Raw genomic sequence first — 12,116 nt, 5'->3', positions numbered from 1 at the left:
TAGCACAGACAAACAGACGTAACACTATAGAAAATACCATCGATCATGACTTTAACGAGCAATTTGGTTTTGATTGATTGAGCGTTTCACAACTAGAGGCGCTAGCGTCGGAATCCTTCGAGTTTGACATCTCACTCTAGCGCCTTCTGGTGACAATGTCATACGAAACATTGTTTCGTGTAACATGCTCGCAAGATGGTGGTAGAGGAGTTGAGCGATGGATTTTTCAGAAAAATGTTCATGCTGTTACGTCTGTTTGTCTGAGGATCTAGTGTTAGTACACTGGGGTCGCTTTTTACTAATTTTATTTCTTTCTGGTCTGTGGATTTATTAAAACCCGTGTTGACTTCACGAAAACAATCCACGGAAATTCAAAGAAAATCAGGCGGTATTTGAAAAGTTGTGGAAATTGAGGGAGAACGAAAAAAAATCTTACCGCGTAAAATGCGTCCTAGGAATCGTTCACTTATTAGGTGAGCAATTTTTGTAAGTTTTCGACCCCCCACCCATACGATTTTTTTCATACAAATGATTTTTTATTTATATTACCTGAGAAATCGACAAAATCTTCCCCATAAAAGCCTACGTAATATGTGTACGCCTCCTAGTGAAATGCCCAAACTTTAAGCTTAATAAATACACCGAACTTTATGTCGACGAAAGCACAAACAGCCTGAACGACGGTGTGCATCTCGACTCGACACGAGCCACCTATGTTGAGTTTTGTATGAAATCACTTTCGAGTCGAGAGCACAATGTACTAAAAAAATATAGAATTACGACTTTCAGGTGTCTATTAGACTGATCGAACGTTATAAGTAGGAACAGATTTGATTTTGTTTTTATGGGACGTCATCATTTTTAGTTTAATTAGGTTTAATTAGTAGGCTAAAATCCATTGTCCATCAAACATCAACAGATAACAACAGATAAAATCTATTCTTAAATTATTAACCCTTTATAAATAGACTAGTACAATGCTTTTGGTGATTTCCATCAGGCTGGCATTAAGGACCCCTTCCCTTCTTGATTTCTGATAGAATTCTAGATATGGATTTCAAAAGAAGAACATGTGTACCTCACTAGTGTCCAATCTACGAATTACACCGCAACAGTACTAACAATGCTAATGTTGAAGCTAGATTATTACAATGCATTGGTGATATCTCTCAGTCTCAGTGTCTTGCCAAATCGATTGATTTTATAAAAGTGATGAACTTTGCACTTACTTAAAAATCACTATAATAAAGAATTACAAAAAAAAGATTGATTCTATGTCACCAAGATTGTAGTTATAGAATCTACATGAGCTGCATCAACTAGTACTGCATTAAGTGTTCTTTTATGAACAGTCTGGATATTGAGGTACTAGAACGATATACCTTGTGGGTGCATTAAAATGGCTGCGTTCGAATGGTTCGAAACGAGCTTTTTTTAATTTAGCGCCATCTGTTGTTTGATTATTTTTTCGACACTTTCTACAGGAAGCTTTCTTCCGCGCTACGAATGTCGACGGATGAAACTTTCAGATGCAAGCAAGCCACACGACAAGCCAAGCAACAGCTTCTTTCAAACATAACCTAAAATATATGTGGAACATAAGCCATCCACGGCATTTAAATTATGAAACATCAATGAAGCTGTGCTGTTGTGTTTGAATAGTATTCTATTTGACGAAGCTGCGCTGCTGCCATCTGGTAGAGACGGACGTGTGTGTGAAATCACACGTGATGAAGATAGGAAGTATATTTTGAAATGCTTTTAACGTTTTTGAAAGTACGTTAAATACGTTGAGTTAGAATTTTGGAAAACTACATGTTAGGCTAGCTAGTCTTATCATTACAAGCTAGTCTTATCATTAATCAAAATGATTATACTTTAGTGTTGTTAAGGAAGTGTCCACAAATTACGTAACGCTTAGAGGGGGGATGGGGGGTTGAGCAAAGTGTGACGATCCATACACAATTTTCAGATGTTTCATACAAAAAGGGGAGGGGTGTTTGAAAATGCCCAATTTTATCGTTATGTAATTTATGGATCATCCCTAATCTAAAAGTTATTGGAATTTCCAACTCGAAATATCAAACTTTTTTCGGCTAAAATGGGTTTTAACGGTTTAATAAGCATTTTTAAAATTGACGTCCTATATGCCTTCGCCGGGTGAATAAAAAACTCAAAGGTGCAGCCCAATCGGGTTGTACGCAAAGGTGACGTAGGACTACGTATTTGCCATAATAATTTGTCTCGTTTTATTAACATTAAGCAAACTGCTCGAAGCCAACTCAATCAAAGAAGTCGATTGAAGTTGTTCCCAGTTGGATCGACTTTGAGTCTCTAACCGTGGAATTAACATGACTCATCGGCCGCTAAAGCCACTCGACTGGTTTTCAGTCAGGGACATCACAATCCTTACTTTTGCCACGTACGCTTACATCGCGGGCGAAAATCAAACGTTGCAAATAAATATATTTCCGTTTGGTTCCACGCCGCTGCTTATTTCTCCTTTATTTCGTCAATTTTTGAGATGATGTCCTCCAAAAGGCCTTTATACAAAAGGTTGATCCGACAATCCGATATGAACTTTCTTCAAAGTGCAAAACTCAATCGTAACTAGCAAATTTGATGGCGCATCGGAGGGAGATGATGCAGTAAATTTGAATGGATGGAATCACTAACAGCAACCAATTGGAATAAATTTCCGGACCGTTCGGAGAATTATGAATTCAAAGAATCCAATGAAACTTTCTTGAAAGATTCTGAATTTGGTTATGAGATGTTGTTTATCTAAGATGCGTATAGTTGCGAGGAATGACAACAGAAATTTGACTCAAGACGAAGTTTCTTCCATATTACCAAACATTATCTCTTGACATCTGTCTGTCCAAGCGACGTTCACTAATGGGTAGTTGCTGTGGGTAGATAGTTTTTCACAAAGGTAGCGTCTTCATGGATTTTATACAAAAGAAAGTTGATTCGAAATAAACTTTCTTTAAAGTTCAATCGTAAATAGCGAATTTGATAGCGCGTCGGAGGGAGATGACGTAGAAAAATTTAATGGATGGAATCACTAACAGCAACCAAGCTACCACGCCAAACCCGATGCCACCGAAACAGTCCATTTTGCAATTAACTCTTTCTTTTTATAAAATGTTGGTCCTGAGAAGAACCAATTTTCTTTTCCCAATGTTCCTTTCCAACTAACTAACACCACAATTTGTAATAAATTTTCAGCATCGGCGGTGCGGTGCGGGATCGCCTCAGTGCTATTTTTATGGTCAACCTTTTCTTCATATGAAATTCTGGTTCGTTGAGGTTGAATGATCTGCAGCAACACATCGAGCACCACCACCAATGCGATGGATTTTCTTTGAAAATGTTATTAGCACCTCCGTGATGCTGTGTCCGCTCCGCTACGATCGCTTTGATGCGTCTGCTATGCGTGAAATCTAGTTCAAACTGAGGATTAGATCCAAACCCGCAAGTGATTGATTTTTGATGTCTGTGCTAGTGATGCATGTACGTGATTGGTTGGTTACCTTTTCCAAACTTTTTATGAATTTTCGATAATAAATAGTTAAAAATCAGTATTTTCAAATAAATACAAAGAAGCGTTGACTCATCCTTGATCGAATGGTCCAAAAAAATTGAAAATCCATCGAGAAACGGCTTAGATATTAAAGTTTAAAGTCTATCATATTTTCGTGACGGTCCCCGATTTTCGCAATCGTAAAGTGTACCCCAATATAGAAAACACAGACGTAGTCCTACGTCAAAAAGTATCCCCCAGTATTGTTTTCGCGGTGCCATCAGGGCCAATAAAGTATTGCAAAAAAAAAATTGATTTCAGGAAAATTCAAGCGTGGGTACCAGTATATTTTCCACCAGAATCATCAAAGTCACCTGTTGTTAATTGTGTAAGGGAGGTGGGGGTAAAACGGACAAGGTGGGTAAAACGAACAGGGGTCCCGTTTGAGCGTAATCGTTACAAATTTAGCAATCTATCAAGTGGATCTTATTGCTTATTGCTTGTTTCAAATTATAAGTACGACATAGGAACTACATTCAAGTAATGAAAACTATTCTGGCAGAAATGCTATAGTGATGTAATTTTCGGTGTGCAATATTCAGGCCTTCAAAACAGAAATCGGCAATACTAATCCGCATGATTCTAGAGGATCTCAAACTTGGTCTATTCCTTTGAATATCAAAATTCGATTTTTTGGGATTGTTATAAGAAATCGGATCATGATGGAGTAAAACGGACCCGTTCTTGTGTGGGTAATATGGACCATATGAAGTGCATAATTTTTTTTTCACCGAAATTTTAATTTTTCAAAGTTTGTATTGTTTACATCCGAAAAGGCCAAGCATTCATTAGAAAATACGAATTTCCGAGTTTTGTTCAGACTAATGGTATTTTTTATGTGATTTTTATCGATGTAACATGCTTTTTTTAAAGTAAAATCATTTTTATTTCTACACCCAAAAAACAGATCTTACAATTATTGTATAAAGACGTGGCATATACAAATTTGTAAGATTAAGATTAAGATTAAAATAATACAAATCTGTATAATTTCAATACAATTGTAATAAAATCTTCAACGATTGTATTAAAATCTTCCAAAAATTGTATATGCCCAATTATTATACAGTTTCTGTAAGGTTCTTATGCAGAACTGTATTAAAATCTGCCATCCGCTGGTTGGGTGTAGAGGCACATTTTATAGACGATTAGCCTATGCATACAATTCATCGACATATTCATTGTTTTAGGCCTAACTTCTCAAGATGTCTGATTTACCCACACACTTTCTCCATTTTACCCGCGTACTTTTAAACCGTTTTTTTTTCTTTCTGATTTTCAATGACATAAAAATCACAAAATCTGATTGTTTTACACTAAACTAGCTGTATGTACCCGGCCTTGCTCGGAATTGCCAGTTTGATTCGCAGATTTTTCTTAATCAGAAAATGAAGAAATCAATTGGTAAACAGGATAATTGTGTTTTCTTTTTGATACTTCATCATTTGATCAGGCAGAAGGCAGATTTCATTTGCAAAACATTTACTGATTGCGAAGAAGGGATCAAACCCATAATAGCCTTATTCCGGGCAAACGTATATTTCTAAAGAATCCACCGATGCCTTATTCCGGACAAACATCTAATTTTAAAGAAGGAATCACCAATACCATCAATAAACATATTTCAAAAATAGAGAATATGTGTACCAAATCTGGTTGGAATTGATCCTGGGGGTTCGCAGTTACACTGAATTGCTCGTTTTCTGAAGACAACCCCTCCTCCCTTACCCTCTCTCTTTTCCCAATGATCACCCCACCCCCTTTGTTATCTTCTCCTTAAGATGGAGAATTTGTGTACCAAATTTGGTTGAAATCTGTACAGGGGTTCAGCATTGCCCGTTTTCTAAACAATACCCCTCCCTGCAGACCCCTCCCCCATTCCCTAATTAACCCTTTCATATGATCGGCTCTTCATAGTGAATATGTGTACAAAATTTGGTTGAAATCGGTCCTGGGAGTTGAAAGTTACACAGAATTGTTCGTTTTCTAAACAAAACCTCTCCCACTACCCCTCCCCCTTTTCCAAATGTCCATCCCACCCCCTTTGTTAACTTCCCTGAGGATAGAAAATGTGTGTACCAATTTTGGTTGAAATCGGCCAAGTGGTTCAGAAGTAGTTAGCGAACATACATACATACATAGATTGATTTGTATATATATAGATAGGTCCCCAATATTACAACGTTTTCCATGTGCAGATGACGCGATTTCTTACGGTGTCCATACTATCCTAGGCCCTCTTCCCTATTTTGCAATTGAAATAAGTTGCTTAGACAGTTTTAGTAACAAACTTTGATTATGAATTTTAATTGAAAAAGCTCTGCATTTTGAACCAAAATTCTGCAATTTCGCCTGGTGGACTAAACAATTTTCGTTAAATCACGCCTAACTCATTGCCCAAAACGATAATAATGCATTAAAACGCATGGTTTGGCAGCTCGGAGGAAGATGAGGAGGCACAAAAGGAAAAAACTACAAGCATCGTCGGTACTTCTCAGCTACATACTGATGCGCAAAACGTCTTGAAAAGTTAGATCACTTAAACACAGACAAACAGACGTCTCACTCAACACATGTTCCATAGTTCACCTTTTTAACGATTGATTTAAATTTTTGTAGCTGGTCAATCGGCCACCGATGGCGCTTCCATCGGTTTCGCTTGTGTTTGACGTTTGCCCACTACCGCCATCTGGTTGCCGCTTGGCAACACACAGTGATTTTAGCATTGGGCGGCAATGTTTCCGCAACAATGATTTTGATTGCATTTTGTTCCAAGTGAGACGTCTGTTTCTCTGTGACTTAAAACTGCGTGAGTATTCGTAGGAAAATGTGAAAAACCTGTTGTAAAGTTAAAGGTAGTGAACTTGAGAGAAAACGGAGCGATAGTAGTTAAAACTGTTGGCAGCAACAAGCTTGTTGTATATTATATACAATTGTATTCAATAAATTAATTGAAAAATAAGTAATTTATAAAGTCCAACATACAAGTAGAAGTTTATTTATTTATTTATTTATTTCGCCAAATAAAGTAGAATACACTCTTAATATATAGATGCTTAGATTCTAATGTTCATATTAAATTATCTGTGTTATTGGATGGATATCTTTCATTCAAAAATTTTCTGAGGACTCGTTTCGGCATTGTTAGATCAATTCTCATACAGTATTTGTTATAGATATTCATTAAAGAATTCATTGGTCCATATTTGTGTTAAAAGTGGTACGCAGAACATGCGACAGAATCAGATTTTTCGAACCACCCTTGTGGATTAATTATATATTATTGAGTAATTATAAATAAATAAATAAATAAATAAATATATGAATTAGCTCAGACTAAGGTCGCAGTGGCCTGTGCAGTACATAAACCGAGGAGAGGTCCATGGCTGCACGTCACCAAACACGCGGTCTATGGAGGGTCCCCAAATCCACCTTGCTCGCTGCGCACCTTGCCTTCTAGTTCCCGTTGGATCGTTGTCGAGAACCATTTTCACTGGATTACTGTTCGACATTCTGTCTATTTTCCCGGTCCACCGCGGTCAACCAACTTTCGCGGTGTGAACGATATATGGTTCTCCTAACAGCGGATGCAGCTCGTGGTTCATTCACTTCCAAGTGCGCGTTGGAGTTTCGTCCAAATCTCGTGTCCGTTAAGAACTGCCGGTATAATGAGCGTTTTGTAGATTTTCTTAAAACTAATACCAATAGCAGTTAGAATGTAAAGATTGTACTTTGTTTGTGTGTGTCAATAGTTAGTAGTAATGGCTGTCTGTTAGAAAATAAGTGACTGGAAGATTGTATGTTATTATTTTGTAAAATTCAATGTGCTTTTTAACAATATATGTGATTTTTAGTGTCCGCAGAAGATGACCGAAGGCCAGTAAATCGACCGAAACGTCCGGACAGTCTGGCAAAGTTTTGTTTTGTCATTTTTCGCCGAAAACAAATCGATGAGAATCCCCACCAGATTTTCAGACCTGAAACTCGATCTACGCACATCACCCAATACAATGTCAGTTTATCTGGAAATCGGAGTTCGTGCATTAGATGCCATAGCTGATCTCGATCGATTGTATTATATGCGTCTTTGAAGTCGATGAATACATAGATGATAAGTTGTTCAGAACGCATCGTGCTGTGCGGTTCTTTTCTCTCTTTGCTAAAGGAAGTTTTTAATACTACCCGAAGCTATTTTAATTTCAACAGTGCTTCTCAGCGCTATGTGTACCAACTGATCACTTTACGATCTTTCCATGAACCCTGCCTGAGGAAAAAATAGAAGGAAGCTGGAGACTTTTTGATTCATGACGAAATTGAGCAAATCGAATCTACCTGTAGCCCAGGTGATTCGATCCATGTGAAAAAGCAAAGGATTCCGCCAATAGTGGTATCTGATGTCGAGTTTTCTGGCTTTAGGAATGAGATTTTGAGTAACCTTCAGGGGATCAAGGTTTCATTTCAGATTTCCAGGAAGGGTGATTGCCGCGTTTTGCCGATCGCAAACGTGTTCTTCAGTATTTAACTAAGAAGCGGCCTTAATTCTTCACATACGACGACAAAACTGAGCGATTGTTCAAAGTCGTCTTGAAAGATCTCCCCAGTGATGATAAATCACTGGATGAGAATAAAATTGAAATTTCTCAATTACTTGGATTTCCACAGTCCAAGTAGAGTGCGTGATTTCTCTTGTTTCGGACAGTAGAACGATCGCGCGATCGGCCGAAATATTGTGTTCTGCATTGCGCGGCCGGTAATAAAAATCAGTTCAGTGCGCGATTTCTCTTGTTTCGGAAAGCAGAACGATCGCGCTATCGGCCGAAATATTGTGTTCTGCATTGCGCGGCCGGTAATAAAATCAGTTCATGCGTGATTTCTCGTGTTTCAGGTATTGCGCTTTGATCCGGTCGAGACAAGTGCGATCTTCTATAGCTTGCAGTAGCCATCGGGAAAGTAAGTACAGTGCGTGTGTTATTCGTCGCGAGCCGGAGAAAAAAATGTCTTTTTGATATTCGGCGGATAATGCGCTTGTATTGCGCTTTGCTCCGGTCAAGTAAGTACAGAATACTGCACGTCGGTTCGGTCATCAAAACCTCGATCCTTTACAGTTTGCATATGCCATCGGGCATGCATGGTGACTATTGCCCATGCTCGGTTCATATACACGTCGAACGATCTGGTAACGTTGTAGTTTGTCGTGTTCCTGCTCGGTGTGCAGGTAGTTAGTTTGTTCTACTTTGTGCGGCCGAATTATGGTTAGGTAAAATCACTGTGTATAAAGAATGGCAAGGTCGTATCGCTAATCAGAGTGAATCCAGATCCAACGATGCCTACCAACTAACTGATAATCCATCCTGTGGTTTTTGTGGAGACGCAGAGGTAAACACGGTCTTCAAATAGCAAAAACCACCTACTTATATTCCTTCCCTCTTCCTAACTGACTACAAGGACGTGGCCGGCGCCGTTATTGATCATTTGAATATTAGAGTAACTGAAACTTGCAAACTGAGAATGCTTGAACAATCCCAGTCAATCATTCAGTTGATTCTTTGCGCAATTTCACTGATTCTGGTCAATCACGGAGTAGCAACCATAGATATGTGTAGTCAGTCAATGCTAAGCTAAGCTAAGCTACTTGGATTTCCACCAGTCCAAGTAATTAATATGAAAAAGAAATCGCGCTCTGGTCCTTCCCAAATGGGTATTTTAATAATGAGAATTTTATTTAGTTGTTACGTTTGATTTGTTCAATATTGTACGATGCATTATGTCTTTAAAAAATGTTAAATCGCAATTAAGAAAATCATTATACCACTCATCGCCATCAAAATCGCAACCGTTTCTTCACCGTGTATCACCAAAAAATGAACCGCCAATTTGAATGCAGTTTTGCACTGCACACCTCTGCTGACACTGAATAACATCGCAAAGTCGCAAAGCGACGTGGCAAAATACAATTTACGAACACACGCACACCACGATGACCAACAGCAGCAAAGAGCCATCGGTTATTCCTGCGCGATTGGTACCGGTAACCGGCTTCATACCGCCATCGCGTCGTCGGAAAAAGTTTTCTGGCAAACGCACGAGGTGCAAAAAGTGCTTTAGCAAGCGAGTGGCGAAAAGTGATTCGGGGGGAGTGCGGCGCAGATCCCGACCGCTAGGAAAAGCACTAGTGCAGATCCAGACCGCCAGAAAAAGCACTCGAGCAAATCCCGACCGCTAGGAAACGCACTCAGAGGTAAGGAACAATCGTCGTGCTAGAGGAATTATGCTAACCTCAATCCCTTGAAACAGATTCGAGCGTTTGCTTCGTAGAAACGTGTGAAAACCACCCCTTCTTCCGTTCGGCAGAAGCAATTTTCCATCCATTCCGGTGGACCAAAGCCGCCAAGAGCATTCGTCGATTTGAACAGGTTTCAGCGGACAGAAGGTAAATAGAACTCTAGTAGATTCTGGGGAATAAGACTCTAATATCAAGCCAACTCGCAATAGAACTCCATTCCGAAGATTTGACGAAGACGGTTCCCGTGACACAGCAAACGACGACGACCTGTCGCCTCGGAGGGACCCCATCCAGCAACCCGGTCGTACTGGACGGCCAGAGGGGTCTCCAGCAGAGGAGTATCGGCGGTGCGAACATCGAGAGTGGCAGGCGAGACTCGCGGCGGCGAGATGATCGCAGCACAGGCGAAACGTAGGGGGACGCCCCGTTAGGTGGTACCGTGAGTACTGAACAAATTAGTTTGTAAGATGGAAGAAGTAGAGAAGAAGAAGTAAGACGAAGAGAGTAGGGATGAGAAGGCAGTGAGAGGAAGATTAGGGCAATATATATATATGTATTGATTTGAGATTTGTGGCTTTATTTGTCTTGTTGGTGCTTTAGCCCTCCAGTTTTGTTTGCTTTGTGTCCGCTTTGGTAGTTCTGCTCTACCCGCTACCGGAAGCTCGCAATATAGGGTTACTGCTCCTGGACTTCATCTCATAGCTCCGATATTGGTCTCACGAAAAACAAAGCAATTAAAAGGTATCTTGTTTGTTTATTATTTTTGTGATTTTTTTCAGCAGTGAGCACGAATGTTAGCAAAAGAAGCGATGCAATTGGTGCCGTATTTCTTTGTTTCGCGATGGGATTAATATATGTACAGTGAGATGGAAAACGGAACAGTTCCCCTAGTTCACTTTAACAAAAGTGAACTAAATAATATGAAAAGTTTGAAAAAGGCCTGCATTGTGTCCCATGTCCGTGTTACATGGAAACATTTCCGCAGGTACGGGGAAAATTTCCAAAACCCCACTCAGTGCAATAAGTGCCAAAAGTTGGGTCACGGAACTAAACATTGCCACATGGATGCTAAATGCATGATTTGTGGTGGAACTTCTCACGCCAAGGACGCCTGTCCTGTGAGATAAGATTCCAATAAATTTAAATGTGCCAATTGTGGAGGCAATCTTAAATACAATTTCTAGGAATGCCCTTCACGCAATGAATTCCCGTGCAAAATTGATGATGGGAAATTCCAACAACGGGATCCCAGATTCGCCGGGTAAACATATTTCAAACGCTCAAGATCCGCAATCATTTGCCGGTCGACTAATTCATACCCACCACAATCAACGAACAAATTTTGCTTCTACCTCTAACTGGGTGACGAACGAATTCTAATTTTTCAAACTTCCAGGGCTGTTACAACAGTCGCGGATTTCGCGATTTTCGCGTTTTTCGCGAATTTCGCGGATTTGCTCTTCCAGTCGCGAAAATCGCGGTTCCGTTAAACGTTGTCGCGAAAATCGCGGATTTATATTTACCCTCTCTCTAAAATTCAAAATGTTAATGTTCTTTATATGAGTGTATGCGAAGTAAGCAATACTTTGGGATCCAAACACATTTATAACACATTATATATTTTAGTTATTGAATGTTGGTTGATATCCAAACGATATTTGAGAGACCGTCTGTTGACCTAACAACCTAACAACAATCATATAGAAATTCTGGATTTCCGGGACGTTGAATTGTGTTTAGAAATTAGTCTTTGTTCTCAATATTTTTGAGAGTGATTCCCATGAATGTCGTTGCGAATATTGTAAATTATTTTTACAATTTGGGGCTTGACATTTTGTCTATTTTTCTCTCCAAGCATTGTATCTCTTTTTATAGTCTCAGTCAATTCTTTGATTCGTTTGAGGTCAACTTTCCCGAAGAACCCATATTTTTTTAAAAATCGAAACAAAAACTGAAAAAGTGTTGCCGGCCAGTAGGATTCGCCTGATTTGGGTTATAATAGCGTATGTTAGGCCAAGTTTGTCAACAGCTCTTTTTTGATTTCTTCTTTTGAATTTTAATAATAGTTAGAGGCGTCAAAAAAAAAATGCTTGAAAAGGTTGATCTTGAATGAAATGAAGAATCGATTGAGCGAAATGTTTGACTGGAGAGTCCAATTACCATCATTGCTTGATTAGATATTTTTTCGGTAAAAAGCGTTTCTGCGGTTTAGCGGTCCAAAATTCATCGTTTCTTCGTTCGCTCGTG

At 39.2% G+C, this 12,116-nt stretch overlaps 1 long non-coding RNA gene across 1 annotated transcript; it reads left to right on the top strand.

Moving 5' to 3' along the window:
• The first annotated feature begins 9,577 nt into the window (after positions 1-9,577).
• On the top strand, positions 9,578-10,434 carry LOC134207484 (uncharacterized). The gene is made up of 3 exons (XR_009978378.1): positions 9,578-9,824; positions 9,881-10,016; positions 10,079-10,434. It is a non-coding gene; the product is annotated as an uncharacterized LOC134207484 (long non-coding RNA).
• Positions 10,435-12,116: the final 1,682 nt, after the last annotated feature.

This window comes from Armigeres subalbatus, chromosome 1 (assembly GCF_024139115.2).
Source record: "Armigeres subalbatus isolate Guangzhou_Male chromosome 1, GZ_Asu_2, whole genome shotgun sequence".
Taxonomy (NCBI): Eukaryota; Metazoa; Arthropoda; class Insecta; order Diptera; family Culicidae; genus Armigeres; species Armigeres subalbatus.
The sequence above is the reverse complement of the archived record's forward strand: the minus strand, read 5'-3'. Positions and strand labels throughout refer to the sequence as shown.